The sequence below is a fragment of the Panicum virgatum genome, chromosome 9K (assembly GCF_016808335.1).
Source record: "Panicum virgatum strain AP13 chromosome 9K, P.virgatum_v5, whole genome shotgun sequence".
Taxonomy (NCBI): domain Eukaryota; kingdom Viridiplantae; phylum Streptophyta; class Magnoliopsida; order Poales; family Poaceae; genus Panicum; species Panicum virgatum.
The window spans coordinates 42115924-42128592 of NC_053144.1; the positions used below are offsets into that span (position 1 = coordinate 42115924).

Consider the following 12669-nt stretch of genomic DNA (forward strand, 5'->3'; position numbering starts at 1 on the left):
ATTTACCAAAATCCGGTGTCAACACAGGCCCCCCAGTTTCGGAGTATGAAGACTTCATGCTTCGAAACTTTGTAATCCAATGTCTCAATTTGCTTGACCACTTCAGGAACTTGAGACCTCGGCTTTTCTGATGCTGCCCTTTCATAGCCGTTGTCCTTGTTCAAGCTTCTTTATCACAATTTTTCAAAGCCAACATGAAGAATCAAGTCAACCATATTCTTACTGCTAAATAACTTGGGTTTTTGAAAGATTTTCTATTAAAATCAAAATAAAATTTTGCTCCTCAAATGACTCTCTCATATCGCTCAATGTGTATGATTCCTCACCAAGCCATTGGTTCACCTCTTTCCTCTCCCTTCTTCTAATAAGGCTTTTTGGTGGACCTCAGGGTAGGGAATGAAGAGAAAACATACTTGTACTACATATTTTGCAAAGTCAAAAACCGGATCTAATAGAGAACAAGTCATATAATCAGATCAAGATGTGCATGTGTGTGAAATTTTTCTGGATGAAACTCGCACCTTTTTCTACATGACTCTATCTTTTATTTTGAGATATGAGCTATCTTTCTTTTCCTTTTTCTTTTCCTTTTTCGCATGCTTTGGGCACGGATATTTTTTCTTTTTCTTTCGATCATGTTAAAGCGATGGAGTATTTTGGTGTGAATGGCAGGCATGTTTTTGTGTAACTTCCAGTCTAGAAGTCAGCATGAGAATATATGGAGTGTACGTGATCTTGATCTTAAAAGTATGAAACGAACCTCACAAGGGTCGCAAACAATTTGACAAAGCTCAATGCAAAACAAGCAGCATATGTGTGAGATTTTTAAAGACATGTCAATATATGGCTCTGGTAGGAATTTCATATCATTGAGGAGCTAAGCTATTTTTTATTTTTCACAAAATAAAAACCCCAAGTATTTTTACAGTAAAAAGTAAGGTTTCTTTGAGCATACCAGCATTGGCAGTGGGGCGGCAGCATCATAATCAGTCTCTGATGCTCAACAATCATCGGCTGCAGCATAACTAAAGCACCGGCTAATCATCAGCTTCTTGCATCTCCATCAGCCAATGCCTGAATCCACGGCCCCTTCTGAATTTGCAATTATTGACCTTATTTTTCGTATACAACACAATGGTTGATCAGTCAAGTGACGAGCATCGGTTCATCAGGCGATCCCATCGGCTTACCTGAGCTGGGTTAGAGTAAGCAATCAGCCACAATGCCTCTCGCTTTGTGGAGTGCATGTACATGCCACCACACAAGTATTGACTTGCTCATATTGGACTCCAATCCTACAGTTGTCTCGAATCACAATTTCATCGGCTACATGGATCATTCAGGATGAGCCGATGAATAGAAACTTCAAAAGCTAATTAGCCGATTGCCTCACCTACTGCATCATCAGCTTTTCTTTCTGTTTCATCATGAAACCCTCATTTGATAAGGACGAAGTCATCTTCAATAGGCTGCCATCAGGTTATTCTCTGAATGTTGATCCGATCAGAAATAAGATTTCCATCTTTTCTCAGAACATGCATGTTATTTTTGCAGAATCCGGACCTAATAAAACCCACTGTATCTGTAGCTTCCTGACTTCGTCTCATTAGCCGATAATAAAAGAGACTTCCACTGGCCGGTGCCTCTGCATACGTGATATATATATACCTCCTCCTATGCAATATAGCTTGGATATCGGCCACGTACACACCCCTGACGGCTTCATCGTGTGTGAGATAATTCCCGCTAGCCGACTACTGCACGATCGGCTCCTATTATTTGGGCCATCGTCTCTTTGCCGATCATCATTGGTGATTTGGTGAAAGATTCTAGACCCATCGATTAGGAAGCCATTGGCAATCTTCCAATCGCTGTAGCCACTGCCATTGATGTAATATAAAATATCTATCGGCCGCTGGCTCTTCGCAGCAACAAGGACTACATACATCTGATATCTTCTTGCTAGCTTCCTCTTCATCGGCTTAATATTTTGCATGAGCCGATACTCCTTAAATGTCGGCTAGTGAGTCCATCGGCCATTTAAAATATTCCACGCCAAGCCGATAATTTTCAAGCTCGCATATATAACAGCCGTGATCTTCAATTACCATTAAAGAATTAATACCCCATTGACAATCATGCGAGCTGACAATAGTACGGTCACTTGATCTTTCATGTTCTCGAAACCATCGGCTTCACTAGTAACTTATTGGCTTTTGATGATAATGCCAGCACCAATCAGCCGACACCCTCAGACTCAACAGATTAATCCTTAGCCAATTGAAATGGCTCACCAGCTTTCAATATTTTAATAGTGCTCTGCTGGGGTAGACTTGGTAACCAACTCATCAGCATCGTAATCCAGCCAATACGTGACTTGTTCAATCATCAAGGCCGATGCAATCAGAGCCACCGATGCATTTGACATCAACTGTGCTGTCGATACTAAGCTGTGTCACGCCCGCCGTTTGTGCCGTCGATATCCCACCTTCGGCAGTTCCATCTTGTGATCTGGTCTGATATCCCAGCGGCGGCATCATCTTCATCGGCGATTTGCCAGCTCCTTGAGCATCACAGCATCGTTATGTCCAATTTGGGTTCGCGGAGATGCATGCACGCACATGTGCAAGACATGCCCACACCCTTGCCGTTGCTAGCTTGCTTCTTTCACTTGAAATTTTCTATCTTGAAATCGGCCATCGGCCACAATGACAATGTGTACTAAATCTCCCGACTTCTTTCTGCAGCAAACAAGTTGTACGCAAGGTTAAGTTAATGGCTCTGCTTGCACATTGCCTTGCGCCTTATGTCTGCTTTATATCCCTTCAATATCTGATTCCGGATATATGCAATTTGTTTTGCCAAACAGAGGAGCCATCGGCCTATTCCTCTCATGTTTATTTTCCATTGGCCGATGGAACGTCTTGGAGCCGATGGAGATGAGAACAGCTAGCTGATGAAGGTGAAAGCATCAATTTAGTTGCTTTCTGGTTCGTCGGCTTTACACATGGCTGGCTCTTACTTCTCTACTCGATCGACTGGCTCTCAACAAGCTTGTCATCACCCTGACAGAAAATACTAAGCCGATCATAAATATACCTCTGCAATTTAAGGATCGGATTCACTTGGATTTCGTGGATGCTTTGTCTCAGCCTCTTTGCATTGAAGTTCTTGACGCCTTCTCAGATAGAGAACAAGAGGCGGCAATTGAAGTTGAATGAACTCAAGCTGATGAAGCAACTTGAAACCATTCGCCAAGAAATTTATCAAATGGACTAGAAGCAGAAACCTTCTTGGCCTTTATCTAGCCGATACATACTTTCTCCATAGCATTTGCGCCAATCAGTGTTATATTCATTGGCTTTGTATTTTCATAGAGCTAGCCTTTGAGACGGTGCATAAGTACACCATCTTCTGTCCCTTTAGCCCCTTCGGATTAATCTTGGCACCTGAACTTGGCATACCATACTCCTGACTCTTCCGCTGGCCATTTATTGAAATAACTAGTCTCCAATGTTTTGATCACTTCATCTCAAATCGGCCAAACTAAACTAATTATTCGGCCAATTAGCATGCGGAGACAAACCCATAAATGACCAATATATTTTTTCTGAAACACCATATCGGCTCTATTGGCTATTCGTATCGGCTGGTCCTCCATGAACTGTATCTTCCCATCGGCTGTTTTGTAAATTGATAAACACATCGGCTCATGTACACATTTGCTTATTAGCTGATGATCAAATGAGACAGCCGATGGATTAACTTTCTAGCTGCCTTCTTATCCATTGGTTAATTCTCTGTCCCCTTGACAGCCTGCTATTTATGAGTAATTGATTGGTCCCTTAATCAGCTGCTTGCATGATAAAGCAAAAATCTGTGCCGATAGAGTCACGTCTTGCCAGCTGACAAAACCAATCAATTTCCGTCATATAGTAGTATTCACTGGTCATCAAGGAGACAATAAAAATCCCAATGCCTTAGTATATTCACATATATCGGCCTCAAGCCTTCAACCGATTGGGCCATAGTCATCGGCCGATATACCACCAGCCTCTCTTTTGCCAATAAAATAATATACTGACTTCAATATCCAAGTTATAGCAAATATTTTCTGCTGCTCCATCATCTGAATAAATATTTCTTTATATACCACTTTGTATTTATCCTGGACAATCCCATTGGCTATCGACGACAACAACTGAAGCGGATGTATCCGATTTGTTTAAACAAATGAATTTGCGTGCACCAAGAAACAAATGACGTAATTTGACACCAAATCCATCTAAGTAACATATAGCCGATAGACTAATCTTCATTAGCTTTCATATTATAATATGATTGTGTTCCACCATGGAGCCGATAGATGTACCAACTATCATGTAGCTATCGGTACACCTTTCCTGAATGCCTGTTTGCCGATGCAACTTTTTTCTTGCCATTGGATCGATATTCATTCAATATTATATCTAATCTCCAGATCGGCAATCCCGTATGCACTTTCTAGCAGATCAATCTTCATCGGCTGCGGTATTTAGTGCAGTAGCAACTCTGTCCACCTAGATCCCAGGGAAAATATTCTCCAAGTAGCCGATAATTCTGAACAATAATTTTTTGCTCTTGATCACCTGGCTTCCACGGAAGACAAATTCCAAGCAGCTGATATTCCTGAATAATATTTTTGGGAGGTGGGCAATAATTATTCTAAGAAACCATCTTCTTCCTTGCCTCTACAACCTCCATGCATCCATCGACCACTTCAGGCTGGAAGAATAAAATATTGACCATCCTTGGCAGATGACCATCAAGCATAACAATTTCCATTGATCCCGACCTCTCAGGTTCTTCTTTGACATATGGGCATGAAGTTAGCTTTATATTCTTTACCCATTCAGTCAAGCTGATTTTAGCCTCTTCCTTCTTAATTGATGGAGCTTCTTCTTCGTGAGGCTTTTCAAAGCTATGTTATTCTTCACATTGGTCTCCGTCTTTAGATCTGCTAACCGAATTTTGTACTTTATAATCTGTGTCTCCTGATTTATCAGTCATTCGGGAATTCAATTTTTCAGACTCGACACATTTATTTTCGTTGTCCACTTTGGCCATGCAGGACGGAAACAAATCTTCGTTGACCCTCATCAGCTGTGCAAACTCCTCCCATTGAACCTTTTCTTGCCTAATAGCCGATTGGACCTGATGATGGATTGATGGCTGAAGAACTGATGCTTGCAGCCAACAGCTACCTAACCACTGTTGTTGATGAGTCATCGGCTGTAGCTGCTGGACCATTGACCATGGTTGCTGACAGGCCATCGGCTGTGGAGCCGATGCATAATATTGATAACCACATGTCTGAGCCAATGTTTGATACTGAACTATTGGCTGTTGTGGATGTTGAACTGTTAACCATGGTTGCTGACAAGCCATCGGCTGCGAAGCCGATGCATAATATTGATAACCGCCAGTCTGAGCCGATGTTTGATGCTGATAAACCATCGGCTGTGAGGTGTGATAATCAAACTGATGAACAATTTTATCAGCATCCACATGTTTGACTGTATGATTCGACGTGCTCGCCAGGCTGTTAGTCCAGTTGATCATTGCTTGTTTCATAGTTTGCTCCAACATCTCCGTTGAAAAATTCATGATGAAATCGTCGGGTCCCACTAGGCGTGCCAAAAGATGTGTTGACGCAAAAATCAACACACTGGAATCCGAGGGCAAGTGTTCGCCAAGCACGGAAAGTGAACCAAGCGTGCCAGTCAATCTGACCTATTGATTGACAAGGAGACAGAGTAAATGTTAAATTCGAGGGTGTATCAGCTGGAGTTCCGATTATCCCTCAGATAGGCGTATCGGCAAGCTTTGCCGATACAATACACGGCAAAAGAATATTTAAATGCAACCATGTAATAAACGAGTGCGTCGGCAGGATCAGCCGATGCACTAGACGACAAAACCGGCTTTGAGTAGCCGATTATGCGTGTGTAACAGAATCTAAGCTACGAATGTGTAGCTCAGATGATGTAAACTAAAAACATATCTAAACCGGCTCTTGAGATAACAAAAGTGTTACTGCAAAACCTAAAGCCGATCTAATATGTTTTTAGGTGTGATAATGGCCAAAAAGCGTAGGAAAACCTACAAATCTAACCGATATCGATAATTGGTGAATAAATCTAGATGAGACGACAGCGATACGCCCGGAAGTCAAAGCCTAAATAAACTCGGTAACTTTTGAATAGATCTAAACGAAGCCACAGCGATGCGCCCGGAAGCTAAAGCTCAGATTTATTCGGTAAACGAAAACTTACCAGCAGATCAAGTCGCTCGAATGTGATGCGTCCTTGATCAACTCGAAAGAACTCATCGAAAAAGAAAAGAAAAGGCGAAGTCGCCGAAAAGTAAATTGCAGGAAAAAGTAGAGTTGTTTGATTGATCGTGTGATAAACCTTTTACAATGGACGAGGGCACATATTTATAGCCTAGGCTAACTTGACTGACAAGCATAATCTAACCTAAAAAGAAATATTAAGATACACGGACTCTATTTTTCCTTTCTGTAGAAACCTTGCTAACGAAGCCTCCTGCCGATCCGTCCATCCCGGGCTCTCGCATATGCTGCATACACGCTGGCTTCCATGTTCTTTTATTTTGCCTCCACGTGCACTTGGCAAGCAATTATCTCCCCATACATTTAATTATGGAAACCAGCCATATCTTTTTTTTTTGAGAATCACACAGTACAACGAAGACGCCCACAACACGCATGCACACTCACACCCTATGAATACACGTACGCAAACCCTACCCCTATGAGCACCTCTGAAGGACTGAGCACCGGCAGATCTGAAGATTCCCGAAGTCACCACTGGCGCCTCGTCGTCGACGGGAACGTCACTTACCACTTAACGTGTAACACCGGTAAATCCTAGGAAAATCCCAGGAAAAGATGCGAGCACCAGAATTTGAACCCTGGTGGGTAGCGTCCCACTGGACCGTCCTACCATTGGACTACAAGCCAATTCGCGAAACCAGCCATATCTTTGCCCCTTGTTTGTACACACATATCTCTTGCCGATACATGTTCACGTAATCTCCTTCCTTTAATCCTCTACCCTCTCCCGTACATGAAGCTTCCTTGGCTTTGATCTGCATGCTAGTCACCATGATTATTTGGCCAGATTAAGCCAAATAATTCCTATGCTGCTATCCGTATGCGAATTTCTGTTAACCTTTTGCTTCAATTGCCTTTACGCGTGAATTCCCAGCTACCAGGCTTCCAGCTTCATCGGCAATAACTTTTGACTATCGGCTTCCCTATTAACACAAAGAGCCGATTGCTTCATAATTCAAATTACATTGGATTTACCAAAATCCGGTGTCAACAATGATGTCTTTCTTTGAAACCCCCAAGGGGGTTCGGAAAAAGTTGGCCTACTTTCGTTCTAGATTTTTTTTTTGCAGAATGATGAACACAAGAGAAAATATAGACTAGCGAAGTGGGACATCCTGTGTAAACCGAAGGACCAAGGGGGACTAGGGATCCACAACCTAGAATTGAAAAATATAGGTTTGCTCAGCAAGTGGTTGTACCGCCTATTAACAGCAGATGGAACATGGCAGCAGATCCTACGCAATAAATATCTAGGGACTAAACCACTAGTTCAAATTCAATAAAAAAAGTGGGGATTCACATTTTCGGGCAAGCCTAATGAAAGTAAAAATAGACTTCCTATGATTCAGAATCTTCATTATAAAGGATGGGTCACAAATTAGATTCTAAGAGGACGCATGGTTAGGCAATAGCCCTCTACGCGTCCAGTATCCACAAATTTACAACATTGTCCGGAAAAAAATAGGCTACGGTGGCTAAGTTACTAAGTCCACAGATCCCAAACTTAACCTGGCGTCGAGATCTCATTGGCAGCAAATTGGCAATAATGTGGAACAACCTGGTTTAATGTATTGCCAATATTGTGTTAAACCAAGACAGAGACGAATTCAAATGGAGGTTAGAACAGACAGGTGTATTTTCGGTTAAATCACATTATCTAGGCCTACTCTATCAAAACACCCCGAACATTAATAAAAAAATCTGGAAATTGAAAGCCCTACTCAAGATAAGATATTCCTCTGGTACCTCGGGCGTGGTGTTATCCTTACCAAAGATAATTTAGCGAAGCGAAACTGGCAAGGCAATCAACAGTGCTGCTTCTGTCATGAAAATAAAATGATACAACATCTGTTTTTCGACTGCCGTTTTACGCGCATGGTATGGGCCCCGGTCTATGCGGCATGGGGCATACCCAAACCGCGTATGTCTAATATGTTTGGGAGTTGGCTAAATAAAGTACCTAAAGACTTCAAACCACTTGTTCTTGTGGGCGCGGCAGCCTTGTGTTGGTCTGTTTGGCTCTGCAGAAATGGTGTGGTGTTTGATAACAAACAATTTTTTTTACAGGTTATCTTCTCAACTATGTATTGGCTCCACACGTGGGCTATTCTTCAGCGGCCTTCTTCCCAGGAGGTGCTTGTGGAGACATCTCTTTTTTGGCTCAAGTGGCCAAGATATTTTTTGTTCGGGCACATGGGTGGCAGTCTAGTCTTAGGATTGACGGCTATTAGAGTGTCAGGCCTTTTATCAAGTTCTTTTAGGTTGTGGGCTGTTCCGGCAGAGATCGGAAATATTTCAAGATGATGTATCATCTTGATGTATCTTTTTTAAAATTAATAAAGTTCCCCTTTTCCAAAAAAATATGGGGTATATTGAAGCAGCCAGCAGGAACACAGCCAGGAAAGCAACAAGATGAACGCGTTTTTACAAGACTGAATCAAAGATAGAAGTGGATGGGTGACCCCTTCAGATCTTTTGTTTTTCCTATTCGAAGATCCGGCCTTTGTCTCTGTTTTCTTGTCGATAATTCTTCTGCAGATCAAGATGAAGATATCTGTCACTTATTCTTTTTCTCGTTAGCAGAAGATCAATTCTACGATCTAGCCGGCCGGACCTGCAGAAGACCTCGTGAATTATCATTATTGAAGACATGCCGTGATTGATGGTTTAAACTTGAAAAGTATGTATACCATTGACTGACTCACTGAACAATGATAGACCTTCATCAACTGGTGCATCCTCGTGATGTTGACCCAGAAAAAAAAAACACAGCAAGCAGCTAGTAGAGTAGGCAGCTAGCGCGCCCGTCGTCGTTAGCCTGGTGGCCATGGCGGGGGTCCTGCTCACCATCCTCGGCTTCCTCCTCGTGCTGCCGTCAGCAACGGCAATAGGGCAGACCTGCGGCCACGCCGGCAACTACACGGCCAACGGCACCTACCAATCCAACCTCGCCTCCCTCGTCGCCACGCTCCCGGCCAACACCTCCTCCTCGCCGCAGCTCTTCGCCACCGCCACCGCCGGCCAGGGCCCCGACGTGGTCTACGCGCTCGCGCTGTGCCGCGGCGACATGACCACCAACCTCACCGGCTGCAGCGCCTGCCTCGCCGGCGCGTTCCGGTTCGCGCAGCGGATGTGCCCCCGCGACAAGGCCGCCAGCGTCTACGACGACGACTGTCTCGCCGGCTTCTCCGACCGCGACCTCCTCGTGCCGGCCAACAGCACCGTCACGCAGGACACCAGCACTCTCTACCAGTTCTTCAACCCGGGGAGCCTCGCCGGCGACGCCACCCTGGTGCGCGCCGCCGTCCGCGAGCTGCTGGCGCAGACCGCCCAGGAGGCGGCCGCCAACAACAGCAAGCCGCCGGCGCCGGCGCGGTTCGCCACCGCCTCCATGGACGCCTCCAGCGCCGTGCCCCTGGCGCTCTACTCCCTGGCGCAGTGCACGCCGGACCTCTCCGCCGGCGACTGCCTCGCGTGCCTCCGGTGGATCATCGGCATGGTCAACGACACCGCGTCCCTGAGCAACGGGGGGCGGATCCTCGTGCTCCGGTGCAACGTCAGGTTCGAGAGCTTCTTGTTCTACGACGGCGCGCCCATGAAGCGGATCACGTCGTCGTCCAGCCCTCCGGCGCCGGCAACAAATACGAGTATGCCACGAAGCTCATTTCTATCTGTTCGTCGTTTATTTCAATGAATGTTCCCTGAACATGACTGTTAAAAGATTAAGATTATGCGTTTCTGATGATCTGGCTCCTAATAACTATTGTTAATTTGATTCCTTATGGGTTTTAGGATCTGGGATCAAGCCCTGGGTGATTCCCTTGATTGTGGCACCTCCTCTGGCGATTGTAGCATTCTGCTTCATCTTTTACTGCCGTTGGAAAAGAAGAAGAAGAAGAAGGTACAGAAAAGGTGGGTTAATGATCAAGGCCGGAACTTTTTTCATAATCTAAAAAACAGAAAAGGTGGGTTGACTATTAGTTCTTCCAATTGGACCGTATATATGTTCACCGGATAGATACGCACTCAGCTAAAGTAGTTAAGGAGATCGACCTGATTCTTCATTGCCACAATCTCTATTATCTTGCATAAAAAACAATCTCTATTATCATTCAGGTAATTTGAGATCACGACAAAGGCATACTAACAAGCAGTTTCAAGGAGGAGATGAAGTAGACTGGGAAATGGAAGCAGAACTCTCAGAGTTCTCAGTTTTCGACTTTCATCAGATATTGGAGGCTACGAATAACTTTTCTGAAGAAAACAAACTTGGGGAAGGAGGGTTTGGCCCCGTATATAAGGTAAATATGCGGCACGTATACGAATGTAGATGTGAACAAGTAGGCTGTACCTGTCTAATATTCAACATGGGGAAGGTTTTTTTTTTTCCAATTGTTACCTGAGAACTAGGAGTTGGATTGTGCATGCATGTGAAGCAATGAAGCTATCATAACTTCTTGCGGCAAAACATCGATCATTGGAGAACTTTTGAATATTTTCTCTTCACAGGGTCAGTTTCCTGAGGGAATTGAAATAGCAGTTAAGAGACTTGCTTCACACTCAGGACAAGGTTTCATAGAGTTCAAAAATGAGGTACAACTCATAGCAAAGCTCCAGCACACAAATTTGGTTAGGCTCCTGGGATGTTGCTCTCAAGGGGAAGAGAAAATTTTGGTCTATGAATATTTGCCAAACAAAAGCTTGGACTTCTTTATCTTTGGTAAGTATTTCATTTTTTTATTTAGGTTTGATAGAGTTTATCATTTCAAATTTTCAAAATGAATGGAATTTTTCTCAGTATATTATTACTGTTTTAGCAGTAATCTGAGTACAGCTTAGTGCACTTCTCGGTATTTCTCAGTAATTAATATTGTTCCCAACTCCTGAATGTTTCTCTAGGTCTTAGTTTCCTATTCTGCTAACATTTAATTGGTGTGCAGATGAAGATAGAAGACATTTACTGGATTGGAACAGACGTCTAGCAATAATTGAAGGAATAGCAGAAGGACTTCTCTACCTGCATAAGCACTCGCGTTTGCGTGTCCATACATCGAGATCTTAAACCAAGCAACATTCTCTTGGACAGCGAACTGAACCCTAAAATTTCAGATTTTGGGTTAGCAAAAATATTTAGCTCAAATAACACTCCGGAAAACACTACAAGGAGAGTGGTTGGTACATAGTAAGTACATATCACACATGTTGATACATTTATTGATATCTATATATAATAAATACAAAAAACTGACATTTACATATCATTTTAGTGGCTACATGGCTCCTGAGTATGCCTCCGAGGGCCTCTTCTCTATCAAATCCGATGTATTTAGCTTTGGTGTTCTTGTAATTGAGATCCTTAGTGGAAAAAGGAATTCCAGTAGCCATGATTGTGGAGATTTCATCAATATCATTGGATATGTAAGTTTCTTGGCACACAAGTAGCATGTAAAATTATTTTTGTTAATTTGTTATTGTATCTACATTAGTTATTGAGTAACAAAATTGCAAAACAGGCATGGCAATTATATGAAGAGGGAAGATGGAGGGAACTCGTTGATGCTTCATTGGTACCCATGCATCACTCGGATGAATTGATGAGGTGCATGAACATGGGATTGCTGTGTGTACAAGAGAATGCAGTTGATCGACCAACCATGTTAGATGTTGTTGCAATGCTAAGCAGCAAGACCAAAATCCTGGCTGAGCCGAAGCACCCAGGGGCGGAGGGCCTGTTATGGCCCACTATGGCGCCCGCCATACCTCGGCCCAGCAGAATCCCTTATATCCCCTTAGTATTTGGCCCAGCCCAACAATGAAGTGCCCCTAGTTCTCTCTGCCCTCTCCCACTCAGCTCCGCCGCCGCTCAGCTCCCTATCGCCGCGAGACGCCGAAACGGCAACCAGGCCACCAGGGAAGAGGGAGCGAGAACGAGAGGCACTGCAGCAAGGCATCCCGCGGCGGCAACGGCGGCGGGCGGCGCCCTGGTGCGGCGACGCGGAGAGCCTTCTCCCCTGCCCCCGCCCCTGCAGGCTGCAGCCTTCCCCCACCGCCCTGTGCCCCTGCCTGGCACTGGCAGGGCATCCCGCGAGGGCGGCGGCTGATGACCCTGGCACGGCGGCAGCGGCCGGCGACCCTAGCATGGCGGCGCGGCGGTCCTGCCCCCTTCCCTGCAGCCATCTTCCCCGACCGCCCTGTGGGAATCCCGCGGCGGCAGATCGATGGGCGGCGGCAGAACCGCAGCAGTACGGACCTACGGTGGCCGGCGCCCAGCC

The 12669-nt window shown here is 44.6% G+C and overlaps 1 pseudogene; it reads left to right on the top strand.

Moving 5' to 3' along the window:
* The first annotated feature begins 9163 nt into the window (after window positions 1–9163).
* On the top strand, window positions 9164–12327 carry LOC120651471 (annotated as a pseudogene).
* Window positions 12328–12669: the final 342 nt, after the last annotated feature.